The sequence below is a fragment of the Pelophylax lessonae genome (genome assembly GCF_965119305.1).
Source record: "Pelophylax lessonae genome assembly, chromosome: 3".
Taxonomy (NCBI): Eukaryota; Metazoa; Chordata; class Amphibia; order Anura; family Ranidae; genus Pelophylax; species Pelophylax lessonae.
The window spans coordinates 555670015-555688290 of NC_138770.1; the positions used below are offsets into that span (position 1 = coordinate 555670015).

At 42.9% G+C, this 18276-nt stretch overlaps 1 long non-coding RNA gene across 1 annotated transcript in view; it reads left to right on the plus strand.

Moving 5' to 3' along the window:
- LOC309551362 overlaps window positions 1-18276 on the plus strand; it is a 715521-nt gene that overhangs the window by 33322 nt on the left and 663923 nt on the right. Inside the window, exon 2 of the long non-coding RNA XR_014225072.1 lies at window positions 4598-4831. This is a non-coding gene — a long non-coding RNA (uncharacterized lncRNA). The remainder of the gene's footprint in view (window positions 1-4597; window positions 4832-18276) is intronic.

An 18276-nucleotide genomic window follows, 5' to 3' on the forward strand; every position in this document is an offset into this window, starting at 1 on the left:
CTGTTATGCAAACTCTACCCTCACTCATTTACATTGTAGCAAAGTGTCATTTCTTCAGTGTTGTTACATGAAAAGATATAATAAAATATCTACAAAAATGTGAGGGGTGTACTGACTTTTGTGAGATACTGTAAACCTGTCACCAGGGGACTATCTGACAGCTATCTTCCCTTCTATATGTGCTAGTGTGGTCATGTATTACTTTAATTCATTTAGTATGACATTTCTCATCCAAATATATACTTATTGTTAATGTGTCATGTTCCTGTCTGAGTTTATGAATCGTGTGTGAATTTAAGTTTTGAATTTGGCAGAGCTCTATGATTGCCTTTTACGATCCCCATTAGTTCTGGTTTTATGATAGGCCTGGACAGAAGAAATAGACATCCTGCCAGGGCACAAATAGCGGTTTACAGTTCTGCACAGGCCTAAGTGCTGGTTTGTGATGTCTCTGAGTTAACCACTTGCCGACCGCCGCACGACTATCTACGTCGGCGGTCAGCCCCTCACAGGCAAACTAACGTAGGGCTACGTTGCTTGCTTGTGAGGGTCTAGGGAGCGAGCGCGCGCCCCCCGGGGCGCGCTCCCGCTCCCGCGTGGTCACGGACCCCCCCGCGCGTGTGACCAGCGGACCCGATGTCCGCCGGTCACTCGGCGATCGGCGGGGGAGAGGGAGAATGTCAGGCAGCTTGTGTAAACAAACTGCCTGTCATTCTCTTCGCTGCAAAGACACTGATAAAACGGATCTTTTATGTAGATCCGTTGATCAGTGTCTTTACAGCTAGAGCCACAGCCAATCACAGTAGAAACCACGCCCCTAGGGACACACACAGCCCCTCCCTTCCAAATAAAGTTAACCCCTTCACTACCAGTGTATTTTTACAGTAACAGTGCATATATATAGCACTGATTACTGTAGAAATGTCACTGGTAACCCCAAAAGTGTCAAAAATGTCAGTCAAGGGTCCGATCTGTCCGCCGCAATGTCGCAGTACCGCAAAAAAAATCGCAGATCGCCGCCATTACGCGTTAAAAAAAAAAACAACAAAAATGACAAAAATCTTTCCCTTTGTTAGTAAACGCGATAACTTTTGCGCAAACCAATCAAAATACGCTTTTTGCGATTTTTTTTACCAAACATAGGTAGCATAAAATAAATTGGCCGAAAATTTTTAAAAATTTTGATTTTTACATTTTTTTTTGGGGGAATTTCATATAAAAAAATGTGAAAAATATTGCTATTTTTGCAAAATTGACGCTCTTTTTTTGTTTATAGCGCGTGATCAAAAAATCGCACAGGTGATCAAATACCACCAAAAGAAAGCTCTGTTTGTGGGAAAAAAAGGACGTCAAATTCGTTTAGGTACAGCGTCGCACGACCGCGCAATTGTGCGTTAAATTCACGCAGTGCCGAATCGCAAAATACCCCCTGGTCGGAATGGGGGTAAAATCTTCCGGGGCTTAAGTGGTTAAGATAACAGCTCTTTTGAAGTGTAAATTCCATGAATTAAAGGAGGAGAGAGGGGGCAATGTTTAACTGTTCTGCAAGATTGTCATGGCTGACCTAAAATGACTGAACAACATGGCCGCTAGTTACAGCTTTTTGTGTGTCCAGTATGGGATATCATTACAATATGTATATTTATTTTAGGGTACATTTCATGCTTTATTATATACTTTGCCTACTGCTCCTCTGCTATTTGAACTCATATTTTTTTTATTCTAATTGTGTAAATTCGTGTTGTTTATATAGCACTGCCCCCTTGAGGGCTGCTGGATTTCTCACCTTTTTGCGGGTCCATTTGGGTTACCGGTAGCAACTGCATGCAGAAACTTAACACTTTACTTTCCAGCTCAGTCAATGATCAGTCTAGGGGTTGTTTTTTTGTTGTTTTAGTATAAATAGGGATGGGAGAAGGGATGAGTGGGATACTCCAGAACTTGGGCTATACACAATGCTGAGGACTTCTATCTGAGTATGCGGCTAGGCCGCAGTTTCACCTTGCCACTAGATGAATCTGAGGTAAAGTTCCTGAACAGCCACTTGCTTAGCACTTATCTTCAGGGTACTCGCCTAGCACCCCCTTTCACTACACCAGCTGACATCCGTCCTCTGACTACTCTACTCTGGAGTGGCGCCCTTCCTGGTCAGGCCCTTAGACACGATCCCCTGTACTCATGATATGGCTTTCCAGGTTCCCCAGTGTCTCAACTTCTCTTAGTCAGCTCTCCTGGACCTCTGGGTTCAGCTCCTGCCTTCTGGCTCACCAGGCCATCTGCCTGTGAGCATACACCAACTGCTGCAGAAGAGGAGGCAGCCACCACCCTCCTTCTGGGACTCTGCTCACCAGCCAAAGACCCCGAGCACATGTGCTCCTGGTTTTTATACCACACCCCACAATGCACCAAGACAGCAGTCTGTGTCAATCACTGGGGCTGTATCAAAGCCTGTGTACCTATTATCCACCCTATTGGACCAGTGTGAAACACTCCCCTAGACCAGATGAATCATACACTGAGCACATGGAGAAATAAAGTATCTACATGCTGCTTCTCTAATAGGCAGACAGAGCCAAAAACTATACTCACTCTCTAGCACCTACCTAGGAGGGTGCTACATTTAACTCTAATAATTTGTTCAATTGTAGTTCTAACAGTGTTTTGTGTCATATGTGAGATAAAAGAAAAGCTAAAGAGGTCCTGAGGAAGCGATATTCCTGCAAAACGTGTTAATCTCACCCCTTCGGGCATCCAGGACACCTTCAGTGGCAAGTCCTAGAAAGACACTTTAGATATTTGTGTTTGAATACATGTATGGAACATGTGACCAACAATTGAGTTGTTTTTACAAATAATGTTTGTGTGTATTTAATATCTTTTTGATATTTGAATACATTTTGATCTTTTAAAAACATATGTGTCATTACTTCTGGAGGTATATACAAAGTCCCACTCATGTACTTTTTTGTTTCTGGGATGCCATTAAAGTTCATGTGTGTGTAAAGGCAGGTGTCACAATACTTTTGGTAATATAGTGTATGTGAACACACACATAGAAAAATATATTTAGGGTAACTTACACTTTACAGTGGTATTAAACCTAAAACCGAAAATGTAATATACTACAGTTTACCATTCCCTAGATGTGGTGGTTTTTTTGGACTGTCTTGGTCAGCTTGGTCTGTTAAAGAAAACTGAAAAATAACAGACTTATTGGCTGGCTCACCAGGTGGAAATAAAGGGAAAAAACTGAAAAAAGAAAACAAATGCAGCCACTACATCTTTGTTTTGTTTTGTTTTTGGGTTTAATACTGATTTAAGTTTGAGCTAAGAAGCAATTACATTAAAAGCCGGAATGACAATTCTACACTTGTCTAGTTTACTTGACTAAAATCTCTTGTTTTGGCCTAGAATTAAAAAATTATAATTGGAGCCTCTGCATAGCCACGAAGTGCAATATGATAGCTATTGGCAATGATCAGTTAGTTGCTCATGTACATTGTTTGATTAAAAGGCTATTGCTTAATGCCCAACTTAAAGCATTTTTTCTTTCCTTCAATACATGGGGAAGGGTTAAAATTCCTATCAGGTTTTTATTTTTGCCCCCAACCCTGTAAGGAAAGTTTTTTCTCCCTTCCTGTACCTTTGACACCTGTACAAGAAATGGGGGTGTGTGGTTATAACTGGGGCAGGAAAGTTCAGACAGCGAATAAAAAAAATTTTGGAAGTACCGTCCATTATCCATTCTACAAACACTGGGAATAAGATATTTAGACTGTTCATTTAGCAAAAATAATGGTTACTTTGCAAAGTCAAGTGTCACTTAGTAAATAAGGTGAAGCTGTGGTAATTAATATGAATACAAAAAAGATGTACATGATTGGATAAATAAACTGAACACAGCTTCACCTTTTTAAAGTAATTGTAAAGTCTCATTTTTTTTCTATTAAAATAACAAACATGTTATACTTAGCTCCTCTGTTTTGCACAGGGCAGCCCAGATCCTCCTCTTCTCGGGTCCCTGGCTGGAGCTCCTGGCCCTGCCCTCCTGTTGAGTGCCCCCACAGCAAACAGCTTGCTATGGGGGCACCTGACCAGAGCCGCCCTGTGTATCCATTTAGACATGGAGCTGCCATTTACCCCTCCCCCTGTCCCCTGATTGGCTAACTGAGTTTGATTGACAGCAGTGGGAGCCAACGGCGCCGCTGCTATGTCTCAGCCAATCAGGAGAGAGAGCCTAGACAGCTGAGGCACTCGTGGACAGAGAGAGGCCACAGATATATTTTAGGTGGGCTGAGGGGGGGGGGGCTGCTGCACACAGAAGGCTATTATAATCTTAATGCATAGAATGCATTAAGATAAAAAATACCTCTGACTTTACAACCCCTTTAACTAAACTAACATAACTTTTTAAAGTGAACATTTATTTTTCTGGAACAACATTCTTCTCTAACTCCATTCTTTACTAAAAAATAACCCCAAGCAGCAAAAAAAAGAATTTGTAGCACCCCTCTCCTCTCCCATTCTGTAAGTATTTATGCTCATTGAGTCTAGGGTGATAGGAATAGGCAGTAATACTTATTAATTTCTCCCACAGGATTGCTCCTAGCTTCAAGACTGATCCCCCAAAGACACTTTATTTCACTGCTCCTCCAGTTGCAGGCTTTCCACGTCATAATGTACAATGCAGGACCAAAATTTGACCTGATTACCAAAACCAGCGCTCTCACATGGGAAGAAAGGAACTTGGTCTTATTCTACACCATACCCAGAAATATTTGGTTATACTCTTTTTCCCAGCTGAATGGAGCAGTGGGGGAGCAAAAAACAGGTATGTTTGTGCTGCCAGGGATGGGGGCATTAAAGTGAATATGTTGCTTTTTCTTGCATGGGAAAATCATAAGCTTTCTTTGAAAACCAAGATTTTACGTATATCTTTTACAGAGTAGTCTGGTTTTGAGAAATAATGTTCCACATACAGTATTTGCTATGGTTATCCTTTTTGTGCTCTGTTATTGCACATCTGTGCTGATTCATTATTTTTGTGTCTGTAATGTTTGTAATGTCTGTCTTGTTTTCACAAATGTAACATTCATGGCTCATTTACTACGGAGTATGAGATAAATTAGAAGTGCAGTTGTAGAAATCTGTAATAATAAAAAGTCCCTGTTTTATGTGTGATACTTTCTGATAGAATCATGTGACTGCACATTATTTTGAAGTATTGCAATTTAAATTTGTAAATCTTTTTTGAATTGATTTCTGCTTTAATGTAAAATTGAACTCTGAGAATAAATTAATGAGAACATTAGAAAAAAATACCAATGAATAATAATGTAAAACTGTGGTGTCTGCATCTTTACCAAACCATCTGTTATGGTTATCCAGGCTAGCAGTTAAATTAACCACTTTACCACCGGAGGATTTTGCTGTCTTCCGTCCAGGCCACGAAATTTACGTCCTTTTTTTCCCACAAACAGAGCTTTCTTTTGGTGGTATTTGATCACCTGTGCGATTTTTACTTTTTGCGCTATAAACAAAAAAAGAGCGTTTATTTTGAAAAAATAACAGTATTTTTAACATTTTTTTATATGAAATTCCCCCCAAAAAAGATGTAAAAACCAATTTTTTAAAAAATTTTTGGCCAATTTGTTTTATGCTACATATGTTTGGTAAAAAAAATCGCAATAAGCGTATTTTGATTGGTTTGCGCAAAAGTTATTGCGTTTACTAACAAAGGGAAAGATTTCTGTCATTTTTGGTGTTTTTTTTTTAACGCGTAATGGCAGCGATCTGCGATTTTTTTTGCGGGACTGCGACATTGCGGCGGACAGATCGGACCCTTGACTGACATTTTTGACACTTTTGGGGGTACCAGTGACATTACTGCAGTAATCAGTGCTATATATATGCACTGTTACTGTAAAAATGACACTGGCAGGGAAGGGGTTAATTTTATTGGAGAGGGAGGGGTTAATGTATGCCTGGTGCTTACTGACGTGTAGGGGGGGAAGTGACTGTGTGAGTCATGGACAGATCGGATGTCCAGCTATGCTGAACAGTCCGATCTGTCACTCCCTGTCACTATGGAGATCCGCCCGCTGTGTTTACACACAGCGGGCGGATCTCCAGACTCGATCCCCGACGATCGGGTAAGAGCAGCGGCGATCGCCGCTGCTCCTCCCCTGGCCCGACTCCCGCTGTGAATGAAAACAGCGGGAGCGAGCCTCCGGCGGCGCGCAAGCGCCGCCCAGAAGGGGGAGTGTCCAACGGCGTTAATACTACGTCGCTGGACGATAACGAACCACTCTGCCGCAGTAGTATTACTGTGAGCGGTTCTAAAGTGGTTAACAGTTGAAACACATATAGAAGCTGATTGACCTGCCAGAGGTTTTGTTATTATATGCAGCCAGTTTTATGGTCCATGTACTCCTATTGAGGGTACAGCCAGATCCTTGACCTCTACTTCAGTATGGGACTTTCTGACAAGAAAGTAAAGCAAAATCTCACAGACCACAATATAAACTTGAGTTTAAAAAAAAATGTTTTGGCTGTAATTTGACTTTTATTCATATTTCTTTTTTCAGCCATTGAGGGACACATGAGTTTTAAAATATTTGGATTATACTGCCATATACAGGAGGTCCGAGTACTGGCAAACAGAAAAAAATGCAAGCCAGTCCCTGTATAACCCCTTCTCTACCCATCATACCTCCTTTTTTTGCATATAGGAGGAGGCTGCATATCTTTTCTCAGCTCTGCTGAAAAAAAGTCTATATGTTTGCTAGCGTTCTGTTTTTGTGATTTTTTTCTTTCCCATATAATTACTTAATTTAAGATCCCTAACACACAGCTGATAAAAAATGAACATCAGTGTCTTCATTCGAGTTTTCTGCACTGCTGGTTTTCCTGGTTTACACATAACAGCTATCCAGTTTTAAAGACTATAGCAGGACCAAACTGGACTGGAAGATTGTGGGGCTAGCCTGGAATGTGACCTTAAGGCACTCATATTTCCATTCAGATGCTTCCTAGACCTTTGTGTACCATGTTAGTTAGCTGAAGAGCACTTTTTGGGTCCAGAGCTGTGGAACAGCTTTCTCCTGCCATTACAGGCTAAAAGAAGCACCATTCTGCTGCTCCCCCTGCTCCTAAAGCTCCACATGCATTATCCAGTCTATGTTCTTTTTTCATTGCCTGCCTACATTGACTTGGTCACCTCTGGTCCCCTGTGACACTCAGTAGCAACATCTGCTTGGCCTTGTGAGTACGGCCTCATTTTTTTTTTTTTTTAATCACTGTGCAACATGTTTTCACAAAGATGTAGAGAAGACAGTCCCACTGCAGCGGGTGAGCTTATTCCTTACTTTGAACTATTACGAGCGCTTACCTTGTTTCCCCTGGAAGGAATCAACATCTGTAATCTAGAGCCTGGGACCCCCTATTATTATAGGGCTATCCTCAACGCAAGCTTTTTTAGCTCTGTTAGGTGAGGCCAAGATCCCCCTTCCATCCACAAAGACATCTGTGTCCACTTTGGAATTTTGGTCTGTTTGTACATAATTCTGCTTGCAGAGGCTCTAAGCATGGTCCAGTGCCATTCCCAGCAGAGTCTATCTCTGACCCCTCTGGGCCTTCAACTCAAACCATTTCAGAGGCTCCTGTTACCATTTCTGATTGAGATTCAGAGCCCTCATTTTCTACTTATTGATAGGCTATTTTGTGCTATCCACAGATGACCCAGATTTACAAGGTTTTTTTTTTCTAATCTGGTCCTGTATTCCCCTGCATTGAAAAGACTTGCTGGGTAGCTCTCCCCTATGACATTAGTGTAAGTCCAGAGGCCTTCCATATGACTTAATCACTGGGAGATAGGTTTCTGCAGCTTAGCAGCAGTTTTCTGGAGAAGTCCCTTTCTTCTTCCTCAGTCAGGCCAAAGTTCTTGGTAGTAGCAATAGGATTTATACCCCTTGCTTCAAAGCAGAGGATGCTACTCTCCTCAGGGATTGATTCTTAGAATCTTACTATTAGTACCTGGATGCAATGTGGGCTATCACACTATAACAACATCTCTAAATCTTTGGTTGAAAGCACCCCTTCTCTTTCTTCTCATCCTGCTGTTCTTGCACAGAACCTGGGGTTCTGTATACCTTAATTTCTGCCTTTCCCTTTTGAAGGTGTTGTTATCACCCAATCATCTCTGTTTCTAACAGCTTTGGAGGTCCTTCCCTTTTAACCTCAGTTAGCTATACTGTAAGGAGTGTCACACCTACGGCTATCTCCCCCACACCCTTGGCATATTCTTTTCCCTGAAATTAATGGTTAGGAATGCTAGGCTTAAAGTAATTGTAAAGTCTCATTTTTTTTCTATTAAATTAACAAACATGTTATACTTACCTCCTCTGTGTAATGGTTTTGCACAGGGTAGCCTGGATCCTCCTCTTCACGGGTCCCTCTTTGGCTCTCCTGGCCCCTCCCTCCTGACGAGTGCCCCCACAGCAAGCAGCTTGCTCTTAGGGCACCCAAGCTGAGCTGCAGCTCCGTGTATCCATTCGGCCCTGCCCCCTCTCTCTCTCCTGGCTGAGTTTGATTGACAGCAGCGGGAGCCAATGGCACCACTGCTGTGTCTCAGCCAATCAGGAGAGAGTATCCTGGATGGCTGAAGCACTCGTGGACATCTCTGAATAGGGAGGGACCTCTGGTAAGTATTAGGGGGGCTGAGGGTGGCTGCTGCACACAAAAGGCTTTTTATCCTATTGCTTAGAATGCATTAAGATAAAAAAAAACTTCTGACTTTACAACCCCTTTAAGCCTTCTGTGGTAACTGGCTTATTTCCATTTTGGAAATGATTGTCTGTCTTTTTTCTTGCCCCTCAGGGATTTGTTGTTTATCCAGGGTTTTGGCATATTATTATTGTATTTTTTTCCCCACATTTCAGGTAGTGGGTTTTCTGTCTGTTTTTGGTGAATCTTTGGTTGATCCTCCAGTTTCACTGGATGGGGCCTACGGGGCGTATGGGTTCTACAACACTCTCTTCTGGTCAGGAACACCAGGCTGATTTTCAGTGTTCTTTCCTTAGTTGTGGCAGTACCTCTGTCTTGCATTGACCTTTCTTTATTTAGGCTTGATTGTGTCTAGTGTTGAGCGAACACGGACTGTATTATTCGTGTTCGTACCGAATAATTGGATTTTTTTTACCCGAACACGGACACGGACACTTTACTGTATGTTCGGGTAAAAATCCGTGTTCGGTCGTTTTATTTCCGGGTTTTGCATGCTTTGGCGCTCTTTTCATGGCGGGCTTTCAACAGCCAATCAACAATCGTTTAACTGGTGTGCCTTAAGCCATCCCAGCCATGCCTGCAAATGTCTTAGTAGCTGTGATTGGCCGTCTGAAGCATGTGACCAAGTCTTTATAAGTTCGAGGCAGCCGCCGCAGCAGCGTCATTCTGCTGCTTAGCTAAGGGACAGAGCACACATCAATGTGCTGGCTGCTGATTAGGGAAAGATAGGCAGGAAAAAACCATTTGTGTCCGGATAGAATTGAGGGACAGGTCGGAGTGTTTAGGCAGGGCGAGTTGTAGGCATTTTAGGGATAGAGTCTGCTGAATTATAGGGTCAGTGTCTTCTACAAACTACAATCGATATTGCTGTGTGGGGGGTGGGGTGAATCTGCACTCAATCCTGATCTACGATCTCTTCTCAATCCTGTTAGGGACAGAGTCTGCTGAATTTTAGGGAAACTGTGTTCTACAAACTACAATCGATATTGCTGTGTGGTGTGGGATTGGAGATAGGCAGGTGTCAGTGATCCACATCCATTTTTCTGTGTGTGAGCTGCAGTGAACACAATCTTTTTGGGCTGCAGTGAACACAATCTTTTTGGGCTGCAGTGAACACAATCTTTTTGGGCTGCAGTGAACACAATCTTTTTGGGCTGCAGTGAACACAATCTTTTTGGGGTGCAGTGAACACAATCTTTTTGGGGTGCAGTGAACACAATCCTTTTTGGTGTGCAGTGAACACAATCTTTGTGGGGTGCAGTGAACAAAATCCTTTGTGGGGTGCAGTGAACACAATCTTTTTGGGGTGCAGTGAACAAAATCCTTTTTGGGGTGCAGTGAACAACATCCTTTTTGGGGTGCAGTGAACACAATCTTTTTGGGGTGCAGTGAACAAAATCCTTTGTGGGGTGCAGTGAACACAATCTTTTTGGGGTGCAGTGAACACAATCTTTTTGGGCTGGAGTGAACAACATCCTTTTTGGGGTGCAGTGAACAAAATCCTTTTTGGGGTGCAGTGAACAAAATCATTTTTGGGGTGCAGTGAACACAATCTTTTTGGGGTGCAGTGAACACAATCTTTGTGGGGTGCAGTGAACACAATCTTTTTGGGGTGGAGTGAACAACATCCTTTTTGGGGTGCAGTGAACAACATCCTTTTTGGGGTGCAGTGAACACAATCTTTTTGGGGTGCAGTGAACACAATCTTTGTGGGGTACAGTGAACAGAATCTTTGTGGGGTGCAGTGAACACAATCTTTGGGGGGTACAGTGAACACAATCTTTTTGGGGTGCAGTGAACACAATCTTTGTGGGGTGCAGTGAACACAATCTTTTTGGGGTGGAGTGAACAAAATCATTTTTGGGGTGCAGTGAACAACATCCTTTTTGGGGTGCAGTGATCAAAATCCTTTTTGGGGTGCAGTGAACACAATCTTTTTGGGGTGCAGTGAACAAAATCCTTTGTGGGGTGCAGTGAACAGAATCTTTGTGGGGTGCAGTGAACACAATCTTTGGGGGGGTACAGTGAACACAATCTTTTTGGGGTGCAGTGAACACAATCTTTGTGGGGTACAGTGAACAGAATCTTTGTGGGGTGCAGTGAACACAATCTTTGGGGGGTACAGTGAACACAATCTTTTTGGGGTGCAGTGAACACAATCTTTGGGGGGTACAGTGAACACAATCTTTTTGGGGTGCAGTGAACACAATCTTTGTGGGGTGCAGTGAACACAATCTTTGGGGGGGTACAGTGAACACAATCTTTTTGGGGTGCAGTGAACAACATCCTTTTAGGGTGCAGTGAACACAATCTTTGTGGGGTGCAGTGAACAACATCCTTTTAGGGTGCAGTGAACACAATCTTTGTGGGGTACAGTGAACAGAATCTTTGTGGGGTGCAGTGAACACAATCTTTGGGGGGTACAGTGAACACAATCTTTGTGAGGTGCAGTGAACACAATCTTTGTGGGGTGCAGTGAACACAATCATTGTGGGGTGCAGTGAACTCAATCTTTGTGGGGTACAGTGAACACAATCTCATACTTCTGAAGATTTGAGGGTGCTGCCTGTTCCATACTCCCCCTACTCCTCATCTAGCCTTTTAGGGGTACAAACAATAGTCATTGGGGCCTAGTGTGGTTGTGTACGTGTGATATACATACACTTTTTTTGGATCATATTTTCTATTCCGCTATTTAATCAAAAACCTTTGGGGATCAGTTAAATTGGGGGATAGTCTGTGTTGGTACGTGTGAGAGAGATCCACCTTTCCAAGTTGTTGGGGTTCATCTCATACTTCTGAAGGTTTGAGGGTGCTGCCTGTTCCATACTCCCCCTACTCCTAGCCTTTTAGGGGTACAAACAATAGTAATTGGGGCCTAGTGTGGTTGTGTACGTGTGATATACATACACTTTTTTTGGATCATATTTTCTATTCCGCTATTTAATCAAAAACCTTTGGGGATCAGTTAAATTGGGGGATAGTCTGTGTTGGTACGTGTGAGAGAGATCCACCTTTCCAAGTTGTTGGGGTTCATCTCATACTTCTGAAGGTTTGAGGGTGCTGCCTGTTCCATACCCCCCCTACTCCTCATCTAGCCTTTTAGGGGTACAAACAATAGTAATTGGGGCCTAGTGTGGTTGTGTACGTGTGATATACATACACTTTTTTTGGATCATATTTTCTATTCCGCTATTTAATCAAAAACCTTTGGGGATCAGTTAAATTGGGGGATAGTCTGTGTTGGTACGTGTGAGAGAGATCCACCTTTCCAAGTTGTTGGGGTTCATCTCATACTTCTGAAGGTTTGAGGGTGCTGCCTGTTCCATACCCCCCCTACTCCTCATCTAGCCTTTTAGGGGTACAAACAATAGTAATTGGGGCCTAGTGTGGTTGTGTACGTGTGATATACATACACTTTTTTTGGATCATATTTTCTATTCCGCTATTTAATCAAAAACCTTTGGGGATCAGTTAAATTGGGGGATAGTCTGTGTTGGTACGTGTGAGAGAGATCCACCTTTCCAAGTTGTTGGGGTTCATCTCATACTTCTGAAGGTTTGAGGGTGCTGCCTGTTCCATACCCCCCCTACTCCTCATCTAGCCTTTTAGGGGTACAAACAATAGTCATTGGGGCCTAGTGTGGTTGTGTACGTGTGATATACATACACTTTTTTTGGATCATATTTTCTATTCCGCTATTTAATCAAAAACCTTTGGGGATCAGTTAAATTGGGGGATAGTCTGTGTTGGTACGTGTGAGAGAGATCCACCTTTCCAAGTTGTTGGGGTTCATCTCATACTTCTGAAGGTTTGAGGGTGCTGCCTATTCCATACCCCCCCTACTCCTCATCTAGCCTTTTAGGGGTACAAACAATAGTCATTGGGGCCTAGTGTGGTTGTGTACGTGTGATATACATACACTTTTTTTGGATCATATTTTCTATTCCGCTATTTAATCAAAAACCTTTGGGGATCAGTTAAATTGGGGGATAGTCTGTGTTGGTACGTGTGAGAGAGATCCACCTTTCCAAGTTGTTGGGGTTCATCTCATACTTCTGAAGGTTTGAGGGTGCTGCCTGTTCCATACTCCCCCTACTCCTCATCTAGCCTTTTAGGGGTACAAACAATAGTAATTGGGGCCTAGTGTGGTTGTGTACGTGTGATATACATACACTTTTTTTGGATCATATTTTCTATTCCGCTATTTAATCAAAAACCTTTGGGGATCAGTTAAATTGGGGGATAGTCTGTGTTGGTACGTGTGAGAGAGATCCACCTTTCCAAGTTGTTGGGGTTCATCTCATACTTCTGAAGGTTTGAGGGTGCTGCCTGTTCCATACTCCCCCTACTCCTCATCTAGCCTTTTAGGGGTACAAACAATAGTAATTGGGGCCTAGTGTGGTTGTGTACGTGTGATATACATACACTTTTTTTGGATCATATTTTCTATTCCGCTATTTAATCAAAAACCTTTGGGGATCAGTTAAATTGGGGGATAGTCTGTGTTGGTACGTGTGAGAGAGATCCACCTTTCCAAGTTGTTGGGGTTCATCTCATACTTCTGAAGGTTTGAGGGTGCTGCCTGTTCCATACCCCCCCTACTCCTCATCTAGCCTTTTAGGGGTACAAACAATAGTAATTGGGGCCTAGTGTGGTTGTGTACGTGTGATATACATACACTTTTTTTGGATCATATTTTCTATTCCGCTATTTAATCAAAAACCTTTGGGGATCAGTTAAATTGGGGGATAGTCTGTGTTGGTACGTGTGAGAGAGATCCACCTTTCCAAGTTGTTGGGGTTCATCTCATACTTCTGAAGGTTTGAGGGTGCTGCCTGTTCCATACCCCCCCTACTCCTCATCTAGCCTTTTAGGGGTACAAACAATAGTAATTGGGGCCTAGTGTGGTTGTGTACGTGTGATATACATACACTTTTTTTGGATCATATTTTCTATTCCGCTATTTAATCAAAAACCTTTGGGGATCAGTTAAATTGGGGGATAGTCTGTGTTGGTACGTGTGAGAGAGATCCACCTTTCCAAGTTGTTGGGGTTCATCTCATACTTCTGAAGGTTTGAGGGTGCTGCCTGTTCCATACCCCCCCTACTCCTCATCTAGCCTTTTAGGGGTACAAACAATAGTCATTGGGGCCTAGTGTGGTTGTGTACGTGTGATATACATACACTTTTTTTGGATCATATTTTCTATTCCGCTATTTAATCAAAAACCTTTGGGGATCAGTTAAATTGGGGGATAGTCTGTGTTGGTACGTGTGAGAGAGATCCACCTTTCCAAGTTGTTGGGGTTCATCTCATACTTCTGAAGGTTTGAGGGTGCTGCCTGTTCCATACCCCCCCTACTCCTCATCTAGCCTTTTAGGGGTACAAACAATAGTAATTGGGGCCTAGTGTGGTTGTGTACGTGTGATATACATATACTTTTTTTGGATCATATTTTCTATTCCGCTATTTAATCAAAAACCTTTGGGGATCAGTTAAATTGGGGGATAGTCTGTGTTGGTACGTGTGAGAGAGATCCACCTTTCCAAGTTGTTGGGGTTCATCTCATACTTCTGAAGGTTTGAGGGTGCTGCCTGTTCCATACTCCCCCTACTCCTCATCTAGCCTTTTAGGGGTACAAACAATAGTAATTGGGGCCTAGTGTGGTTGTGTACGTGTGATATACATACACTTTTTTTGGATCATATTTTCTATTCCGCTATTTAATCAAAAACCTTTGGGGATCAGTTAAATTGGGGGATAGTCTGTGTTGGTACGTGTGAGAGAGATCCACCTTTCCAAGTTGTTGGGGTTCATCTCATACTTCTGAAGGTTTGAGGGTGCTGCCTGTTCCATACCCCCCCTACTCCTCATCTAGCCTTTTAGGGGTACAAACAATAGTCATTGGGGCCTAGTGTGGTTGTGTACGTGTGATATACATACACTTTTTTTGGATCATATTTTCTATTCCGCTATTTAATCAAAAACCTTTGGGGATCAGTTAAATTGGGGGATAGTCTGTGTTGGTACGTGTGAGAGAGATCCACCTTTCCAAGTTGTTGGGGTTCATCTCATACTTCTGAAGGTTTGAGGGTGCTGCCTGTTCCATACCCCCCCTACTCCTCATCTAGCCTTTTAGGGGTACAAACAATAGTAATTGGGGCCTAGTGTGGTTGTGTACGTGTGATATACATACACTTTTTTTGGATCATATTTTCTATTCCGCTATTTAATCAAAAACCTTTGGGGATCAGTTAAATTGGGGGATAGTCTGTGTTGGTACGTGTGAGAGAGATCCACCTTTCCAAGTTGTTGGGGTTCATCTCATACTTCTGAAGGTTTGAGGGTGCTGCCTGTTCCATACTCCCCCTACTCCTCATCTAGCCTTTTAGGGGTACAAACAATAGTAATTGGGGCCTAGTGTGGTTGTGTACGTGTGATATACATACACTTTTTTTGGATCATATTTTCTATTCCGCTATTTAATCAAAAACCTTTGGGGATCAGTTAAATTGGGGGATAGTCTGTGTTGGTACGTGTGAGAGAGATCCACCTTTCCAAGTTGTTGGGGTTCATCTCATACTTCTGAAGGTTTGAGGGTGCTGCCTGTTCCATACTCCCCCTACTCCTCATCTAGCCTTTTAGGGGTACAAACAATAGTAATTGGGGCCTAGTGTGGTTGTGTACGTGTGATATACATACACTTTTTTTGGATCATATTTTCTATTCCGCTATTTAATCAAAAACCTTTGGGGATCAGTTAAATTGGGGGATAGTCTGTGTTGGTACGTGTGAGAGAGATCCACCTTTCCAAGTTGTTGGGGTTCATCTCATACTTCTGAAGGTTTGAGGGTGCTGCCTGTTCCATACCCCCCCTACTCCTCATCTAGCCTTTTAGGGGTACAAACAATAGTAATTGGGGCCTAGTGTGGTTGTGTACGTGTGATATACATACACTTTTTTTGGATCATATTTTCTATTCCGCTATTTAATCAAAAACCTTTGGGGATCAGTTAAATTGGGGGATAGTCTGTGTTGGTACGTGTGAGAGAGATCCACCTTTCCAAGTTGTTGGGGTTCATCTCATACTTCTGAAGGTTTGAGGGTGCTGCCTGTTCCATACCCCCCCTACTCCTCATCTAGCCTTTTAGGGGTACAAACAATAGTAATTGGGGCCTAGTGTGGTTGTGTACGTGTGATATACATACACTTTTTTTGGATCATATTTTCTATTCCGCTATTTAATCAAAAACCTTTGGGGATCAGTTAAATTGGGGGATAGTCTGTGTTGGTACGTGTGAGAGAGATCCACCTTTCCAAGTTGTTGGGGTTCATCTCATACTTCTGAAGGTTTGAGGGTGCTGCCTGTTCCATACCCCCCCCTACTCCTCATCTAGCCTTTTAGGGGTACAAACAATAGTCATTGGGGCCTAGTGTGGTTGTGAACGTGTGATATACATACACTTTTTTTGGATCATATTTTCTATTCCGCTATTTAATCAAAAACCTTTGGGGATCAGTTAAATTGGGGGATAGTCTGTGTTGGTACGTGTGAGAGAGATCCACCTTTCCAAGTTGTTGGGGTTCATCTCATACTTCTGAAGGTTTGAGGGTGCTGCCTGTTCCATACCCCCCCTACTCCTCATCTAGCCTTTTAGGGGTACAAACAATAGTAATTGGGGCCTAGTGTGGTTGTGTACGTGTGATATACATACACTTTTTTTGGATCATATTTTCTATTCCGCTATTTAATCAAAAACCTTTGGGGATCAGTTAAATTGGGGGATAGTCTGTGTTGGTACGTGTGAGAGAGATCCACCTTTCCAAGTTTTTGGGGTTCATCTCATACTTCTGAAGGTTTGAGGGTGCTGCCTGTTCCATACTCCTCCTCCTACTGCTCAACCATCCTTTTAGGGGTACAAACAATAGTAGTTGGGGCCTAGTGTGGTGGTGTACGTGCGAGATACATACACTTTCTTTTTGATCATATTTTCTATTCCGCTATTCAATTAAAACCTTTGGGGATCAATTCAATTGCGAGATAGTCTGTGTCGGTACGTGTGAGATCCACCTTTCCAAGTTGTTGGGGTTCATCTCATACTTCTGAAGATTTGAGGGTGCTGCCTGTTCCATACTCCTGCTCCTACTGCTCAACCATCCTTTTAGGGGTACAAACAATAGTAATTGGGGCCTAGTGTGGTTGTGTACGTGCGAGATACATACACTTTTTTTGATCATATTTCCTATTCCGCTATTCAATAAAAACCTTTGAGGATCAATTGAATTGCGGGATAGTCTGTGTCGGTACGTGTGAGATCCACCTTTCCAAGTTTTTGGGGTTCATCTCATACTTCTGAAGATTTGAGGGTGCTGCCTGTTCCATACTCCTCCTCCTACTCCTCATCCATCCTTTTAGGGGTACAAACAATAGTAATTGGGGCCTAGTGTGGTTGTGTACGTGCGAGATACATACACTTTTTTTGATCATATTTCCTATTCCGCTATTCAATAAAAACCTTTGAGGATCAATTGAATTGCGGGATAGTCTGTGTCGGTACGTGTGAGATCCACCTTTCCAAGTTTTTGGGGTTCATCTCATACTTCTGAAGATTTGAGGGTGCTGCCTGTTCCATACTCCTCCTCCTACTCCTCATCCATCCTTTTAGGGGTACAAACAATAGTAATTGGGGCCTAGTGTGGTTGTGTACGTGCGAGATACATACACTTTTTTTGATCATATTTCCTATTCCGCTATTCAATAAAAACCTTTGAGGATCAATTGAATTGCGGGATAGTCTGTGTCGGTACGTGTGAGATCCACCTTTCCAAGTTTTTGGGGTTCATCTCATACTTCTGAAGATTTGAGGGTGCTGTCTGTTCCATACTCCTCCTACTCCTCATCCATCCTTTTAGGGGTAGAAACAATAGTAATTGGGGCCTAGTGTGGTTTTGTACGTGCGAGATACATACACTTTTTTGGATCATATTTCCTATTCCGCTATTCAATAAAAACCTTTCTAGGGCAAGATCTTAAATTACAGAAATATGAGGAGACCGTCAAATAAGGGCCGTGGCCTGGGTCGTGGTGCTGCTGGTAGAGCTCCTGTTGCAAGGAGAGGACGTGGTCGATCTGTGCCAGCTACACGCACAAGTGAAACACCTTCCTCAAGTGTGAGTAGGCGACAGAACCTGCATCAGTATTTGGTAGGGCATCAAACGCCCCTAGAAGTGATGAGGCCAGAACAAGTTGAGGCGATAGTAGATTGGTTTGCTGCTGACAGTGCCTCCAGTTCCTTCACATTGTCTCCCACCCAGTCTACTGCAGAAAGGTCAGAGTTGGCACCTGCAGCCAATGTCCAACCGTCTTTCACCTCACTCCCTTGCAAATCAGGCCAGCAGTCTGAGCCCCAAGCCATACAGCAGTCTCTTATTCTTTTTGAGGACTCTGTCAGCAGGGTTTCCCAGGGCCATCCACCTAGCCCTGCCCCA